The sequence below is a fragment of the Planococcus citri genome, chromosome 3 (assembly GCF_950023065.1).
Source record: "Planococcus citri chromosome 3, ihPlaCitr1.1, whole genome shotgun sequence".
NCBI classification, from domain to species: domain Eukaryota; kingdom Metazoa; phylum Arthropoda; class Insecta; order Hemiptera; family Pseudococcidae; genus Planococcus; species Planococcus citri.
The window spans coordinates 60,244,136-60,261,250 of NC_088679.1; the positions used below are offsets into that span (position 1 = coordinate 60,244,136).

The window sequence follows — 17,115 nt, forward strand, 5'->3', positions numbered from 1 at the left end:
CCTAACCATACCTTATTAATTTTACATTACTAAGTATATTCAATAAGTGAATGGCGGAAATGCAAACCTGGCTAAGTGCCATTGACGTTTTTCTACAGGAGAGCGTAAAAACGAGTTCGTGTAACACGTTTATGTACGTCTTATGGAAAGCGCTATCTTTAGGTGTTTATTAGTACAACTTGGAGAAACATTTTCTATAGTATGACACAACAAGCGCATGTGCGATGACACATAACATTAAGTTGAAAAAACACGTTCCGAAAAAACATCAATGGCACTTAGCGGGGTTTGCATTTCCACCATTCAAGTAAGTTTCACATTAAAAAAAAAAATAGAACGCGTGGATATTTTTTGACCAAAATTGGAAGGGATGTAGTTTCAAACATTCCACCAGATCTGACAAAATTTATTCTGCATTTGGGTGCGTTGTTCGTATTTTATAGCGTGATTAGTAAAGTGCTGATAAAAAAATGCTGTCCAAATGTGGTATTTGGCCAAAAAAAATTTTTTAGTGTAATAATTATGAATAAAATTTATCAAGAATAATTACTCAAAACGTATCATACTAATGTTATTTCCAAGTTAAGACGTTACTTGCTGCTGTAACTTGTTCATGTGATGGTCGCAAAATTTCTGGTACTGAGTGACTCTTGACAATGCCAACATTCAGCAGATTATCACTGAACAATCTATACTTCATTTGGATTTTGATTGAATCAAAATAATGTTAGTATGTTATGTCTCACGTGGTTCTCAATCAATTTTCCAGTGAATTTTTATTTTGTTAGCTTGAAAAATTTATTTTTTCTGAAATAAAATTTTTGGACATCATTTTTTTATCAGCACTTTAGTAATCACAATACGAACAACACACCCAAATGCAAAATAAATTTTGTCAGATGTGGTCGAATATTTGAACTACATCCCCTCCAATTTTGGTCAAAAAATATCCACGCGTTCTATTTTTTAAAAAAATGTGAAACTTACTTATTGACTATACCTCGTACTTCATCACTAATTAATAATAATTAAGCTAATACTTAACATTATTATTAAGATTTTTCTATTCACTAACACGAGTTTCAAGATGCGAGCAAAGGCTATTTGTTACAACATTTTAACAGGGGTAGAGTCAATGACTGTGTGGTGCCAAAGAAAGGCCTTATGGAGATTCCTCCTTTAATTTTCTAGACACAGTTTTCATTTCCAGTCATGCAGAAAAATAATTTTGCTAGACACTTTTCCTTGGTTTCTAATGAAAATTTCCCTGATTTGAGGATTTTATTAATCAAAAAATTCATACTTGTGTCATTCCGTAGGTAATGGGCCCATTTGGTCGCTTCAATTTATCGAGATAATCGTGTTTTTAGTGAAAAAGTTGAGAGAATCGATAATCAAGGTTTTGATGGATTTCAATGTAGAACATATCCGACTATCGCGTGTTGAAGTATCAAGGCCGCAGGTGCGCCCCAAGCGGAGAAAAACGGAACTAAAGTTTTTCTAAGAAGGGCCCATTTGGTTGATTTTGTTTTTTTTTTGCGGTAAAAAGACTTCCAACAAAATACCCTCCGAATTATACTATACCATTCAAAAACAAGTTTTAGCTAGCTGCAGCGCTAGCCTTGTGGAATGGTTAATGGATTGTGGAACAGGAGGTATGAGTTTGAATCACGCCTTGGGTAGAAATTTTTAGAAATTTTTTTTACGATTTTTATTTTTTTAAGTTGAATTTTGATAGAAAATGTAATTTAATAATTTTTTTTTGCTTTTGGACAGAGTAATGAATTTTTATGTAAAATTTTAATTTATTAATCATTGTTTTTCATGCTTAAAATGCTCATAAACATGAAAAGATTGAGTGAAAAAAACGCTGTTGTAGGTGGGTAGTAATATTTGACATCAGAAACAATAACTTTCAATTTTAGGTATAAAGGTTTTGGGATTATATGAAATTCAGCTTTTTTTAGAAAAAAAACTTTGAAGGCGATTTTCTCAAAAGTTGAGCTATTCAAATTTTTAATTCTGGATTTTTTTGGAGTTTTTTTTGCACTTTTTGGGCTTCTATCCAGCTCATATGATTGCTCCGGAGGTCTACTTCACCCCCCCCCCCACCCATAACTCAATATCGACCAAATTTAGAGGCGGTAAGGACATTTTTAGACCCTATATTGAGATAGGAAGAAAGGATAGGGGTTTGAACTGTTCAAAAATTATATAAATCAGGGCTCATTTTTAAACATTTTACTATGGTGTAGTTTTTAAGCTTCTAAAGGAGTGTGTGACCCCCAAAAATATTTCAAAAAATTTGAAAGTTTTGAATCCTCCTCCTTAGTCCATTCCAAGTCTCATGCACAAGGATGCGGATGGTGGTCCGAACCCGATCCTAATATGTACGTATGACCCCGAAAGATCCCGATTATATTCAATTAACCTGAATCGAAACAGAACCCGACCCCTTAAATCCTGAACCTTTCTTTTTTTTAAAAAAAAACCTGATTCCTTCAACCTGAACCTCGAAACTCTGATCCCGATCATCATTCGAGATCTTTCGGATTCAAGGCCGAATTGCTCATTTTTTTGAACAGGGGTGGATCATTTACACTTTTTTCGAAAATAATTTCAAAAAGCACATTTAAAATCTCGCAATGTGACCAATACTTACAACAAAAACTACAAAATTAGCTACGAGTACTTCTAACATACCTAAAGGCTTAATTTTCAACGATCACCGCGGCCATAAAAGTTTTCATTATCTCAATGAAAATTCGCTTCTGGTCTACGGTTAACTAGTGAACTTCTAAAAAAAAAAAGAAAAAAAGAAAGGCAATTCTACGCGAGTTTTTCAGCATCGAGCAGCTTTTCGCATTCATTACGACAAATTTTATCGACGATAAATGCGATTCGTCGTTAAATTTGTTTTTAATTTCTGTTAGCTCAACGTTAGAAAACATAGGGTAGGCATCCTACTAGAGGTATAGATAGATTATGTAGTACGATACGTACAACACAGAGCAACTTTTACGATCATTTTAATCTTCTTATATACGATTCTTTCTACCTCGCACGCTTAATTTTATTTAACTTCGTAGGTTGTAAAGAATCGCCCGATAAAATGACCCTCGACTTACAGCATCATGCGCGCCTCTCTGCAGCGAGTAAAGAGTGAAAAACCTCTCACTCGAGGAAAAAAAAATCACCCAGAGTGCTGGCCGGCCGGCAAATGCGCTACGGTTGGATTTTGTTAACGCTTCAATTTAATGTTTTCAGATCATCAAAAGATTGCTTTACTTCTTTTTTTTCCTTACTCCGGTGTATAAGATTGATAGCTCGATATAAAGAGTTGACTTTTTTGAACGTGCCTTGATAAAAAAATAGATGATGCTTGAGCACCTCGGCGTCAAAACTTTTCCACTATTAAGTGAGAAAAGATGTAAAATATCGTTTTCAAGTTTTCCTATACTATAAAGGTGTTCGATGACTTCTTTCCTTTTTTTCGTATATTTTTTTTCAAGCTGGAGGGTTGTTCCTTTGGCTTTCTTTATCCGGAGGCGATCTCTGTGTGTATGTTGAGCAACCTTGTGTAAGCATTTTGCGTTCTAGATTAAAACATTCCTCAATACCGAACACCCTTCTTCTTGTTTTTATCAAACGATTTGAAAAAAAAAAAACGAAAAAGGAAGAAGAAATGTACTCAGTTAGCCTTCACATCAGTTACGAGAATTTTTCAGCTCGTAAGCACTGACGGTGTGAACTACTTTGTAACGTGTGACAGCTGTACGTATTAGTTTCATAAAGGTAAAGGTATTTCGGATAAACATCAAAGAGCTTAATTTCAAAAAAGGCGCAAACTCGTCTTGTTGTAATTTCCAAATATTTTGTATCACTAATCTATGTAAAAGAAGATTTCCAAGATTTTTTTTTCACGTTTTCATATTTAACTGGAACTTTTTTTTATCAAGCCCATCAGGGGCTGGCTAGAGGGGAAAGGCAAAGGGGGGACAGTTTGCCCCAGGCCCGCGCTTTTTGGAGGGGCCGACAAAAAAAAGAGCCGACGATTTTCGACTTCTCAAAACACAAATTTTTGAAAGCGTTTGCCCTTGCTTTGCTCGGACTTGTTTTTTTTTTCTATTTCATAATTGAAATTTGTAAAAAAAAATAAACATTAATTTTTTTCAAAACACAAATTTTTGAAAGCTCTTGCGCTCGGTTTACTCCAGCTTGTTTTATTTTCTATTTCAGAATTGAAATTTCTAAAAAAATTATTATCATTCAACTTTAAGCCTCTCAAAACTGGCTGAAGCTGCTCTACAACAATCAACAAATAAAATAGTTACTTGGTCAAAAGACAAAGGGCTTCAGCTGTCTGAGAGTAAATCTACACTAGTTCACTTTTGCCGTGTTAGAGGATGCAATCACCAAAGCATAATTAAATTAAAAGATACTCCACTACCTTGCAAAAGCCAAATCACATTATCTTGGTCTATGCTTTAACAACAAACTAAACTGGAAAAACCACATCAACCATCTCAAACAAGCATGTAACAATAGAATAAACCTATTGAGAAAACTATCCAGTACAATATATGGAGCAGACACTCAATCTCTTCTCAGAATTTATAGAGCTCTGATTCGCTCAAAATGTGATTATGGGTTGCCAACTTACTCATCAGCTAAACAGTCAACACTCAAATCACTGAACACTATTCTCAACACAGCTCTTCGGCTAGCAACTGGAGCCCTCGGAACTACTCCTATACACTTATTATATCAGGAAGCATCTGAAATCCTCCCTTCTATACGATCAAAACTCATCCTTTCAAAATTTTTCTTTCACCTTAAAACTGTCGACAGTCTCCCTCTCACCATAGACTCAAAAATCGATCCCAATCTTCCATATGCTTATGACTCATATCTCCATAAAGCCTCTATTCTAAACTCTATTCAGATATATCCTCTTCCACCATTCTATCCAGAAAATCCTATAAAAACTAAGAATAATATTCTCTCATTTGATACATCATTGCTTGAACACACTCAACTAAATACTCAAATCATCAATAACTTTATTGCTCAGTATAATGATATCATTTCATTTTACACCAATGGGTTGAAATCTTTGGATCACTGTGGTTGTTTGGTCGTTCGTGATTGTGAGGTTTCGCGATTTCCACTTCCATGCTTGTTCAGTATTCTTTCTTGTGAACTATATGCTGTCCTTACATCTTTGAACATGGCAATTGAGAGCAGACTCAACAAAGTTGTGATCTTCACTGATTCACTAAATTCCATCTCACAACTAAGATCTAAATCTAAGCAACATCCAATTACCTCAGAAATATCATCTCTCCGATGTAACATGGATGTTACCATAGCCTGGATTCCAGCCCACTCAGGAATTTTGGGAAATGAAACAGCAGACTTAGCAGCAAAGCAGTCACTAAGAATTTCACCTGTACCAGAAATACCAGTTCCAGTATGTGATGTGATGGAAGCCATATGTTCACAGTCAATTCCCAGCCAAAGCCACACCACCAACATTCAAGATTTAACCAGGAAGCAGGCCGTTGCCTTATGCCGTGTATGTACAGGCCATACCCTCCTCACCCACTCTCTCATCTGTTCAAAAAAGAATCCCCTCCAATATGCTCTACATGCGATGTCCAACTCACTATCTCCCACATCTTACTCACCTGTCAAGATCATACCAATTTAAGAAACTCACTCAACCTCCCTAAAACTCTACCTGAAATAGCTCATAACCCTTCAGTCTTACTCTCCTTTCTCCAAAAATCCAACCTTCTTCCATTAATGTAACAGCATAAAACGACCCGTGCCTCTAGCCTTGTAGCTGTACATGGCACAGTGACCAACCAACAGGTAACAGATAAATACAAATTTTCAAGAGCTTTTGCCCTCACTTGGGCCTGTTCTCTTTTCTTTTTCGAAATTAATATCCTAAAAAAATCGTTCAAATTTTATAACGTTAAAAGCCAAAAAAAAACTCCTTGCATTAAAAAACATTGTTTTTAATTCTTTCAAAATACAAATTTTCAACAGTTCTGTTTTCGGCCTCGCTCTGCTCTCGAGCTCTGTCCTCTTTTTTTTCAACATCAACTTCCTTTTAAAAAACATCGTCTTTAGGCCTCTCGAAATCAAATTTTCGAAAACTTTCTTCCTTGCTTTGCTGGGGCCAATTTGTTTCTCGTTTTAAAATGAAAAAATTCTCATTTGTGCCTTCAAAAATCCAAAACAGAAAACGAAAATTTGTATAAATCCTAAAAATAAGATATCAATCTGCAAATCTTATATTTTTTCCTGATATCAGTTGGCAATTTTCAGTCGAACCCCCTACTTCCTCCCTCTCTCAAAAAAACCTCTACCTATATTGCTTCCGGAAATTTTTGGGAAGCAGTGACGTTTTCTCCTTGTAGTCTCCTTGATTCTATTCAGACTACCTAGTTGTAATTTTGGAAATCCCGCCAAAAAAACATTGCAGTTTGAGCGAAAAAAATGAAAATTTGCGCCAAGTCGTGGAATACATACTTTATGACTTGGGTGTTGCAGGAAATTACGATGTTGATAAAAAGATGATACGAGCTGCATACGAGATAACAATGTGCGCGATACTCGTATTTTTTCATGTTCCACATTCTACGTAGTAATTATTACACTTGAGAAACGAGAGGAAAGTCGACCATGCAGAGAGTGATTATATGACAACTAGAGATGGAGAGAATAAGATAAAAATTTCAAAGTGAAGAAAAGTAAAAAAATTCTAATGTTTATGCTGTTAGGTCATTTGTTAATTACAAATTTCTGGCAAGTTTTAAGAATAGTAATCGAGCTCTATAGGTAGTTTTAAATCACGTCAATTCCAAGCGCGATGACTTCCGTAAATCCTTGAAAAGTCCAGTGTAGCTCTCTAGCTTAAGCTTTGGTAAGGGTAAGGTGCCCTAATATCGACCCCCTAGTTTATTTTTGGAATTTCTCGAAGCCAAATTGAGCTGGAAATGCCAGCAATGGCTTAAACGATAGCCTCACCCTTCTAGTTTAATATACCAAAACCCCAAGCCCCGAAATTTTCATTTACGATCTCCCCAAACGTTTAAGTGAAAGGTGTCAAATTTGAGTACTGAAAAAAAGGGGCCCTAATATCGGCCCACTCAAAAAACGTCTCAAAAGTGAGTAAAAAACACAGAAATCAAAGTATAAAATGTTAAAACGAATATTTATTAGTCAACATAATACTGTAAAAGTATGTACCTAGTACCTACAACGATTAATTGGAACCTTAACAAGCAATACGAGCATACATACGACAAATTATCGCACTCTTCCACCGCCGCATCACAAATTTCATGGTACCAAGTATAACATGTGGTACACTTGATCCAAATTTCACCATACCTATCCTGAGTGAAGCGCCTACCACAAAATTGACATTCAGGGTCGCATCCATCGTCATCGGCACTAAATTCGAGGTCAGATTGATCGCTATCGGAGGTATCAGGGCCTCAGGGGTACTGCCAAAACAGTGTGGGTCGGAATTAGGGCACCCCATAACAATTAGATATTTTAAAATCTGGAAAATTTATCTGTATCGTGATTCAAAAACTGATTGCACGTAATTATTATTCAACATAACACCATTTGACAGCACTTTTCACTTAATTAATTCGCTAAAAATTATTTTGGAGGGAATGATTTGAAAAAGAAGCAAAATAATGTTTTGACTTTTTGATTTTCGTTTTTTGCGCATAATTTTCTACCATTTCACTTTAGAGTGATGATTTTGGTCTCATTCGCTTTTTCTGTGAAAAAGGAACCAGAAAACATTTTTCCCGCGAAAGTGGGGGCATTATTTGACGAATTAGGGGGTGGGTCGGAATTAGGGGATGGGCCGATATTAGGGCACCTTACCCTTAGATACTTTTTGTCCACACCTTATAACGCGGTAGTTAGGTGTTCAGATGACCTCAAGTTGTATTTCTTGGTGAATTTTAATGCCCGAAATTACCGGGTAGTAGGCCTAGGCACATTAAAATGGTAACAAAGAGTAAACTCTAGTTTTTGCAGTGCTACTATCTTTCGGAAGTGCCTAATGTTTTATAGCACATGTACATACAAACACAATACAATGAGAACACGATGAATAAAATATTCTAGAAATACGTATTTATCTAGCGTACAAATTGAAAAAGAAAACAGTTATGAATTTTAAATGACGATTGTTAAATTTTTAATTCGACGATGGAAGCCAGCAACGAACGTAACGATGCCATTTTTACGTCTATTTCTTCTCCGAGAAATATAAAAATAATTTTTTCCCTCTGCCCATTAAATTTTCTCAAACTGCATGAAAAAAATTAAAGTGCCTGAAGAGTTGTGTAATATACTGCAGGATAGAAAAAGGCTAGAGACAGATGTTAACACTTGTTGATACTCGAGCATTCTTTACGACCTATGCTAACATTAATATAGCTAATTTTGGGGGTAAATATGACTGCACGAGTATGGGTTATGCTACGTAGGAAGACGAGAGATAGAAAAGCTCGAAACAAATAGCTATCATAATATACAGTAAGTATGTGTAGAAACGAACGAATAAATTGCATTATTGTGTAGCACCGAATAGTTCATGCTACACGGTATGTAAAATTTATTAAAATGAACATCGAACGTCTCGTTGTAATAATGATGATAATATACTGTTTAATTGCACCATCTACCAGTACCAGGCATCGCATGATAGGGTAAAAGGGAACGATTGCAAGGTTTATTTGACATATGTGCAGCTGTTGCTTGGCTTCGATCGACAGACGTAGTATCAATGAAATGCCACATGAAATTTTAAAAGTGTATGTAAAAAGCTAAAAATTTATGCCATGCTATCGTTTTTTGGTCGATGATAATAAAGGAAGAGTTGCAGTTGAAGCGAAGTCGAAGTATACAACAGAGGATCATGATGTCGTGAACAGGTACGATAGCTATAAATCATATTAACGACGCGGCGCCGAACAAACAAAATATGTTTTCATATTGTCAGTGTATCCGAAAACGTGACTTTTTACCATTGTTGAATTTTTCGTTGGTACATAACATACACATATGTAAATATTGTCATGTGTGTGTACTATGTGTACAGATAGGTTAGGTACCCGTACCACTACTACGACTGCAACTCGAATTAATTCGTACGTGCGTTTGGTATGGATACGATGTATACGTTATCGATTTCAAATACTCATTAGTATTACGGTTCAAAGATGGAACGAGGTGAAGTTTTTGAGCACACAGAATGAAATTTTATTGTTTCCTGGTTGCGAATCGATGATCCTGAACGTATCTATGGTTCAGGTTGTCCGGAAATCCGCGACATGATTTTGATTTATATGAGAGTCGATGTGACCATGACCAGATTATTGTAGCTTTTGTGAGCTTTGGGTTGTTGGTAACCTGAATTTTCCTATCGCTGAAGAGTAAAGACATATTTTCAGTATTTAAAAACGTCCAGACGAACGCGTTGCTTGTTTTGAAAATTGAAGGGGCTAATACCCTTGAGAAAATTGAATCGATTTCACCGCTTTAAGAATTTCAAGACGTACATATGGAAAAATCATTGAACAGGTCAACAATTTCAAATACCTGGGAAACACGATATCATACCAGGGAGAAGTAGATGTTGGTGGAAAGATTGCAAAGTTCCTGAGAGTCACAGGACTGATAAATAGGACCCTGAGAAGCAGTAAGGTGCGAAAAGAAACAAGATTGAAGGTGTACAATACCCTAGCAATACCAATGATGACGTATGGAAGCGAGGTATGGGCACTGAAGAAATCGGATAAAAGAAGAATAACGGCAGCAGAGATGAAGTTCATGAGGAGAACGGCAGGGGTGACTCTCAGAGACAGAGTCCCATCCGAGAAAATAACAGCAGATCTCGGAGTGAAGCCAGTCATGAAGAAGATAAAACAGTATAGGAAAGATTGGAGAAATCATGTCAAAAGGATGGAGGAAACAAGATCACCAAAACAGGTCCTCCAATATACACCAACGGGGAAGAGAAGCAGAGGGAGACCAAGGAGGAAACTCACGGATACCTCAGGCTCATCCTCAACAGGTTCCACACCGCAGCAGACAGGCCAATAGGCCTACCGCTTATAAGGAAACGACGACGACGACGACGACATATAATTTTCCTCTTCAAATGGGTTTTCAATTTCTGTGTGCATACGGTTATTCCTTGACCTTCAACTCGTCTGAATATCTAAGTTTTGGTCTTATATGTATAGGATCAACGAATTTCATTTTTGATGAGTGGGGTGTCAGCAGAATCTGCTTGAATTATTACAGCATTTCTAATTTATTTATGCGAACAATTTTATTTACGAAATTCTTTGATTTTAGAGTGAAAATTGTGTAGGTAATTTCTGGACATTTTCAGAAGGAAGAAATTTCTCTGGCTTTTCTTTCTCTCTAAATTTGAAACAGTGAAATTTGACTGCTTCAAATATAGAGGGTTGTTTTTTTTTTCTCATGACTCGTGCCGTTTAAATTTGAGAAGTCCTCCTATCCGTAAATTCTTAACTCAATCATTCTGCTACCGTAGATGAACAAGGCCGTCGAGAGGCATTGCGGGCATGGACAAATATAATTTGGTCTCATTTTTTTTTAGAGACGAAACAATACAGAGGTTTTTAACAAGGAGGAAGGGGAGGGGGGTTATAAGATTTATATACATATTTCATTTTCTGTTTTGGATTTTTGGGGACCCAGATGTGAATTTTTAAATTTTAGAACAAAAAACAAATGGGCCCGAGCGAAGCAAGGCGAAAGTTTTTGAAAATTTGATTTTGAGATGCCTAAAAATGATTTCTAACGGTCATGAAAGTCATGAAAAAGTTATGAATTTTGGTAAGGGGTCATGAAAGTCATGAGTTTTGCTCGAAACACACTTGAAAAAGTTTTTTTTAAAAACCCATAAAATAAAACAAAAAAAACAAAAAAAATTGTTCAAAAACATCAGAAAAATGAAGAAACTGAAATACTTGATTTTTGATCCTGTAAAAAATGACAACCCTGTTCGACAAGTAGGTAAATAGGCTGTTATATCTATCAAGTCCTTCCAATCTAGAAGGCCAGGAAAAGTTTTTCTTTTTGCCTATTGTGTCCTTCTTTTCAAAAAGTCAGGAAAAAGTCCTTCTTTTTGTTCGAAGGTCCTTTTTTTCCCAAATTTTCAAATAATTCTGTCATTTAATTAAAATCGAGCGAAAAATAAAAACTCAAATTTTTCAGAATTTTTCCTTTTTTTATATTATGTTAAAATAATTAAATATTTTGTTAATGAAAACCGATTGATTATTTCCATTGTTTGATGTAAGTATTTTTTTGTTTCTTTTAAAAAAATTATAAATTTTTGAAGTTTTTTATGGTAATTTTGTGAAAATGAATTGGGGTGGGGGGGGGTTACATTTTCAATTTTGAAAATGTCCTTTCAAAATAGGTACTTCGTTTCAGTTTTCAGATTTTGTTACATACCCTGCTTATTTACTGGGTTTGAGAGACACGCGACAATTAAACGAAAAAATATAAGTACAGTTTGCGACGATGAAGAATGGAAATGTTCTGGCATTTCAAATTATTTAATTTCTTTTTTTTGGGAGGGGGAGAGGGAGGGGTACTTTTATGTGGTAAAAATGTGAACAGGTCATAAAAGAGTCATGATTTTGTCTGGAAGTTTTGTTAGACACCCTGTGGGAAGTTGACTATGAAAAAAATTGAACAGACTCGAGCGAAAACTAATTTATGGAAGGAGTTCAATTTTGAACAAAAATACTTTCGAAGCACAATTCATGAATAATTTGGGAAATAGAAAACAACAATTTAGTCCCAGCGAAGCGAGGGCAAAATCCTTTGAAAAAAAATAACAAATTTGAGCATAGATAGGCGATTTTGTCGGCAAAATCAAAATATGGGGTGGGGGGAGGTGTATACGCCGTAACCCCTCTCCCCCTCAAATCGGCCCCTGCTTTCAATCTTGAAAAAAGAGAAGTTGAGAAACATTCTGGGCTTGTTTAGAACATTCGTAATGGGTTTAGAAAAATTGAATCGAAAAAATAAGTCAATATTTTAAACTCGGCGTCATCGAACAAGTTTAGGGTACCTGAATTCCTCAAAGGTATTAAGATTAGAAGGGATTTTTGTTTTTTTCAATAACACAGAATAAAAAATTTTGCACCCTGGTTTCGGTATTTTATAATGAAAAAAAATCAACTCAGCATCTTCAAAATTTTTACTAAGCTCTTCTTCTTTCCAGAAGTACCCCTCTCCCTCCCTCCCTCCCTCCAAATAAACATAATCTGTTTCAGAAAAAAAATCAGCGTGTCCACCAAAATTTGATATTAAAAAATTGCGACTTTTTTCAGTAGCCCCCCACTCATTTTCTAACGAAAAAAAACTAGTTTGCTCACACTTTTTTTTGAGGGGGAGGGGAGTCTTTGTTTCCATGTGACATAAAAAAATGTATGAAATGAAATATGTACTCTACTAAGGACATGGAAAAAAATTGAGCGAACCCGGGGTAAACTGCCCTCCTACACCCCCCCCCAATGGTCCTACTCCTTCAGAAATCTAACAATAATTTCCAGAAAACTGTGATAGGTATTTCTGAAAATAAACATGAATGGCCCGAACGAAGTGAGAACAGTGAGCAGTCAATTTTTCTACCTTCAAGACTCAATCTTTTGGTCAGAAAAAAAAAAAAGGAAATAATAGATTTATGTCCGAGCGAAGCAAGGGCGAAAGCTTTTGAAATTTTGAATTTTTATGGTTATTAAAAATGCTAATTTGGCATTTGACAGTAGCACTACCATTGAGGCAATGAATAATATACGAGAAAGTCTGAACGATTGTCGATTTCTCGCAACTTTTTCTACCTGATGGTAGACACCCTAAAAATTCGTAAGTCATTTTTTTTTCCTTTAACAAAGCACAAGAATTTTAACACAATGACTATGAAAAAAGTTAACCCAGCAGCGGCGTTGGGACGATCAGACAGAAAATCCGACAAAAAACACAGATACATACACACGAACGGCAAAAAGTCAACAATCGTCGTCGACGTCGAGAAAAAACGAGGTAGGGCAGAGCAGATTTACACAGTACGACGACAGACACTGCGTACCAATTGTGTAAACCTTAGGATCATCGTTTGCAAAAACACAGTTCACGGTGCCAATAACGTTACTACGTAAATACACACTATACGTTGTACATGTAGTATATCGTAAGTCTAGGTTTAGGTACGATAGATAGGCACATCTAGATATCAAACGTATTATCTAACTTTAAAACACGTCTATATGGTACACATCTATCCTAATAAATTTCTCGCCATTAGCAAAACATACCAGCCATCAACTCTGTTTTCAGACTCACGCAAGCAAGAATTCGATTTCACGTGCACAGTAAAACTTATCATCATCATCATCATCGCCACCGATCCTCGGGATGCTGTTGGTGGCCGAGGCGACGCCCGGCCCGGCGCATTTACATTAATACAAGCCAGGCAGACCGGACGGTGGGGATGGTGGGATCGCGTAGACCGTAGACCACCGCAGTTAATTAATCTTTTAGATAAAATACAACCGAAGGGCGCGCTTTTCTGCCCAAGTAAACAATAAATTCAGCACCCAAATCGGTCATTAATTCCTTTCGATCTCGTTTCTGACGCAATACACTACGGTATTCGTATTCCCTTCTTATACACAGCACTAACCATAGTAAAGTAACCACCCTTAAACGGCTATAGAAAAGCGTATTCTGCCATCGCCATCGCCAGCGCAACGTTGAGGAACCTGCAGCAGCATGGACTAGAGCACGCAGAATTGTATAAGCGTTACTTAATATTACATCGATGTATTCGGGAGGTGAGGAACAAAGAGGAGCTCATGGTATGCCGAATACCTAAAACTTATACAGAGCAGGGACCAAAGCAGCGACAAAGTTTTATCAACATTTTACAGTTGATCGGAGTGGTAAGTTTTTCGGTTTCGTTGTACGTAGTAGTACTATATTTCGCTAACGTAATTGCTTCGCCTTTCGACTCCGCACACGCCCGAGCCCGAGTCACCGATATCGTCGTCATCGTTGACATTTTACCAAACGATCGTTAAAACGTTCAAGTTTATACCGAGATGAAAATCAACTCGACGAGTGCGCGACGTATCACTCAGCTGGGAATTAACGTGCGAAGTAAACGTGTTCGAGAATTTCGCCAGAGAAAATTTCAACCCCCCCCCTCCTCCTCTACCCCGAATGAAAAACTTCTCAAGAAAGAAAAAACTTCCCATCGCGATATTGTACGTACGTTTTTAAGTTCATCGCACGATTAAGCTGCAGCTCGCGAAAAAGAAATAAAACCCGGAGAAAAGAAATTCGAGTACCTAACTAGATTTTTAGATGAATTTTCAAATGCCACAGTCCATCTCATCATCGCTCTCGTATAATCTACCTCTTACACGCACACACGCACACGTGACTTTTCAACCGACCATATCATTTAACCATTTTCTCAACTCAATAACCCTATACATACGCGAACTTGATCCTTGGCAAAAGCTCGAGTTAACAACGGTAAATATCCACTCTAAGCTTTAGAATCCGCCTTCGTACGAGTAAGTAACTCTCTTCGTCGACGTTTTATTAAAAGCAAAGGCCCGGCTGCTAGGCCAATCTGAGCCCAGTCTAGTCGTACAGCTCGTTAATTACACGCACTGTATGTAAGCTTATAAGTAAAGTACGGACTTGCTATACGTTCATTCCCTTTCCCGCCAACTTACTCAACCTAAATCGTGCTCAGTTCGGTGCTCTCCGATCCATGGTTGTAGATTAACGCAATCGAGCCTCCTTTTTCCTTCACGACGACGAGTCTTTCTCACTAACTCAAATTACATTTCTCTTTATTACCAGCACCTAAATATTTCCTTCGTATAAAACGTGATTGTGAACGAGTTCAATGAGCGATGACACGTTGCACTGAACGATCACGTTTAAGTAATACGCTAATATCCCAGGTGTAAATTTGTCCCCAATGATAGCAATCTGGTGCATTACCAGCAAATCTAGGTATACATGAACCGGTCAACGTTGCCAGATTTTCAATTCCTAGATAGTCCGGCGTATTAATTGCACCTCCTTTCGATCCTCCGAGGCACCTTTTTTTTTTTTTTTTGAAAAAAAAGTGGATATCTATCCTAAGGAATATTTTAAAGCAAATTTGCCAAAAAAAAAAAGTTGGTCCTACTCACAAAATGGTGGCCATTTTGAGTAACAGGTCACCCAAAATCAAATTTTGCTTTCCAACATAAGACTCGCAAGCAATTTTTTGAACTGGACAAAGCTAGATCGAAAGAGCATGCAAAAATTCATCACCAGCCAAAATTTCAAGTGCTAAAGTGAATTTTTCGATTTTTGGTGAATTTTTAAAAATCAAATTTAAGCCAAAAAATGAGGGAAAAAAATCAAAATTTTACCAACTTGACCTAGGAAGCTGAAATTTAGCATATATGCTACTTTCGACCCGCCAGATCGATTGGAAACGGTTTCAAACCATTTTGCGCAGTTCTGGAGCCTCCAACAGATTTTTGAAACTTGAAATTTCCACAAAAATTCATCATTCAAATGAAGTTGGAAATCCGCAATTCACGCTGCACTTCAACTTAAACACGCTATGAAGTCGACTGCTGGTGAGTTTAAAACATTTTGAAGCCTCCAGCAACTTTCTAAAAATTCCTGGAGCCTCCAGTAGATTTTTGAAACTTGAAATTTCCACAAAATTTTATCAAAAATGAAGTTAGAAATCCGAAATTCACGCAGCACTCCAACTTTAACACGCTATGAAGTCGACTGCTGGTGAGTTCAAGTCATTTTGGAGCCTCCAACAACTTTTTGAAAATTCCTGGAGTCTCCAGTAGATTTTTGAATCTTGAAATTTCCACAAAGTTTCATCAAATGAAATTAGAAATCCGAAATTAATTCTGTAAACTAATTTCAATACGCTATGAAGTCAACTCCAGCCGGCTTTCAAGTCGTTTTGGAGCCTCCAGCGACCCTTTTGAAATTACTGGAGCCTCCAGCAGATACTGAGCAAAGTGAATTCCGGCATTTCAGCTCCATTTCATTAAATTTTGTGAAAATTTGAAGTTTCAAAAATCTGCTGGAGCCTCCATGAATTTTGAAAAAGTCGCTGGAGGCTCCAAAACGACTTGAACCGATCGGTAGTCGACTTGATAACGTGTTGAAATTGGAATGCACAGTGAATTTTGGATTTCCAGCTCTGTTTGGTGACATTTTATGGGAATTTCGAGTACCTATTGAAAAATCTGCTGGAGGCTCCAGAAATTTCCAAAAAGTCGCTGGAGGCTCCAAAACGACGTGAAATCTGCGATTTTTTGTCAATAATAATTTTTTTTTGAGCATAGACAAATTTGCTGGAGGCTCCAGTAATTTCCAAAAAATCACTGGAGGCTCCAAAACGACGTGAAATCTGCGATTTCCTGTCATTGTTATTATTATTTTTTTTTCGTTTATACTTCACAACGTACTTTAAAAAGAGTTTCAATTTCCTTTTTCATCCCTAAAAATTGAAAAAAACATTCAAAAATACACCACCAAGCCGAATTTTGGACGTTGAATTTCATTTTTAGATTTTTTTCTAAACGAATTTTTGAAAAATGTTGATGTTTTATTTCCCGTTAAGAAGATTAAAATTGGATAAAATTGAGCAGGGAAGCTGGATTAAGGTTTATGCCTTATTTTTGATCTTTTAAAGCGTATTGTGGTAATTGTGGGCCTTTTTGGGGCCTCCTGTCGATTTTTACAAATTCCATTTCTGGAAAAATTGTCATAGAAAGAGCCAAAATATTATCCAGTGGATTTTCAACATTAAAAAAATCGAAAAATTTTCTACTAGAGGCTCTTGAATAGCGCAAAACTGGCACCAATCGACTTGACGAGTCAAAAATTATTTCTGTATAAACCAAACATTAAGTAGGTACTTTTTAATTATTTTTATCACAATTTCATCAAATTTTGATATTTTTTTTCAGTAAAAAT

The 17,115-nt window shown here is 36.5% G+C and overlaps 1 protein-coding gene across 8 annotated transcripts in view; it reads right to left on the bottom strand.

The window, feature by feature from the left end:
• mtd (mustard) overlaps nucleotides 1-17,115 on the bottom strand; it is a 443,203-nt gene that overhangs the window by 173,474 nt on the left and 252,614 nt on the right. The gene's annotated exons all lie outside the window — the stretch shown is intronic.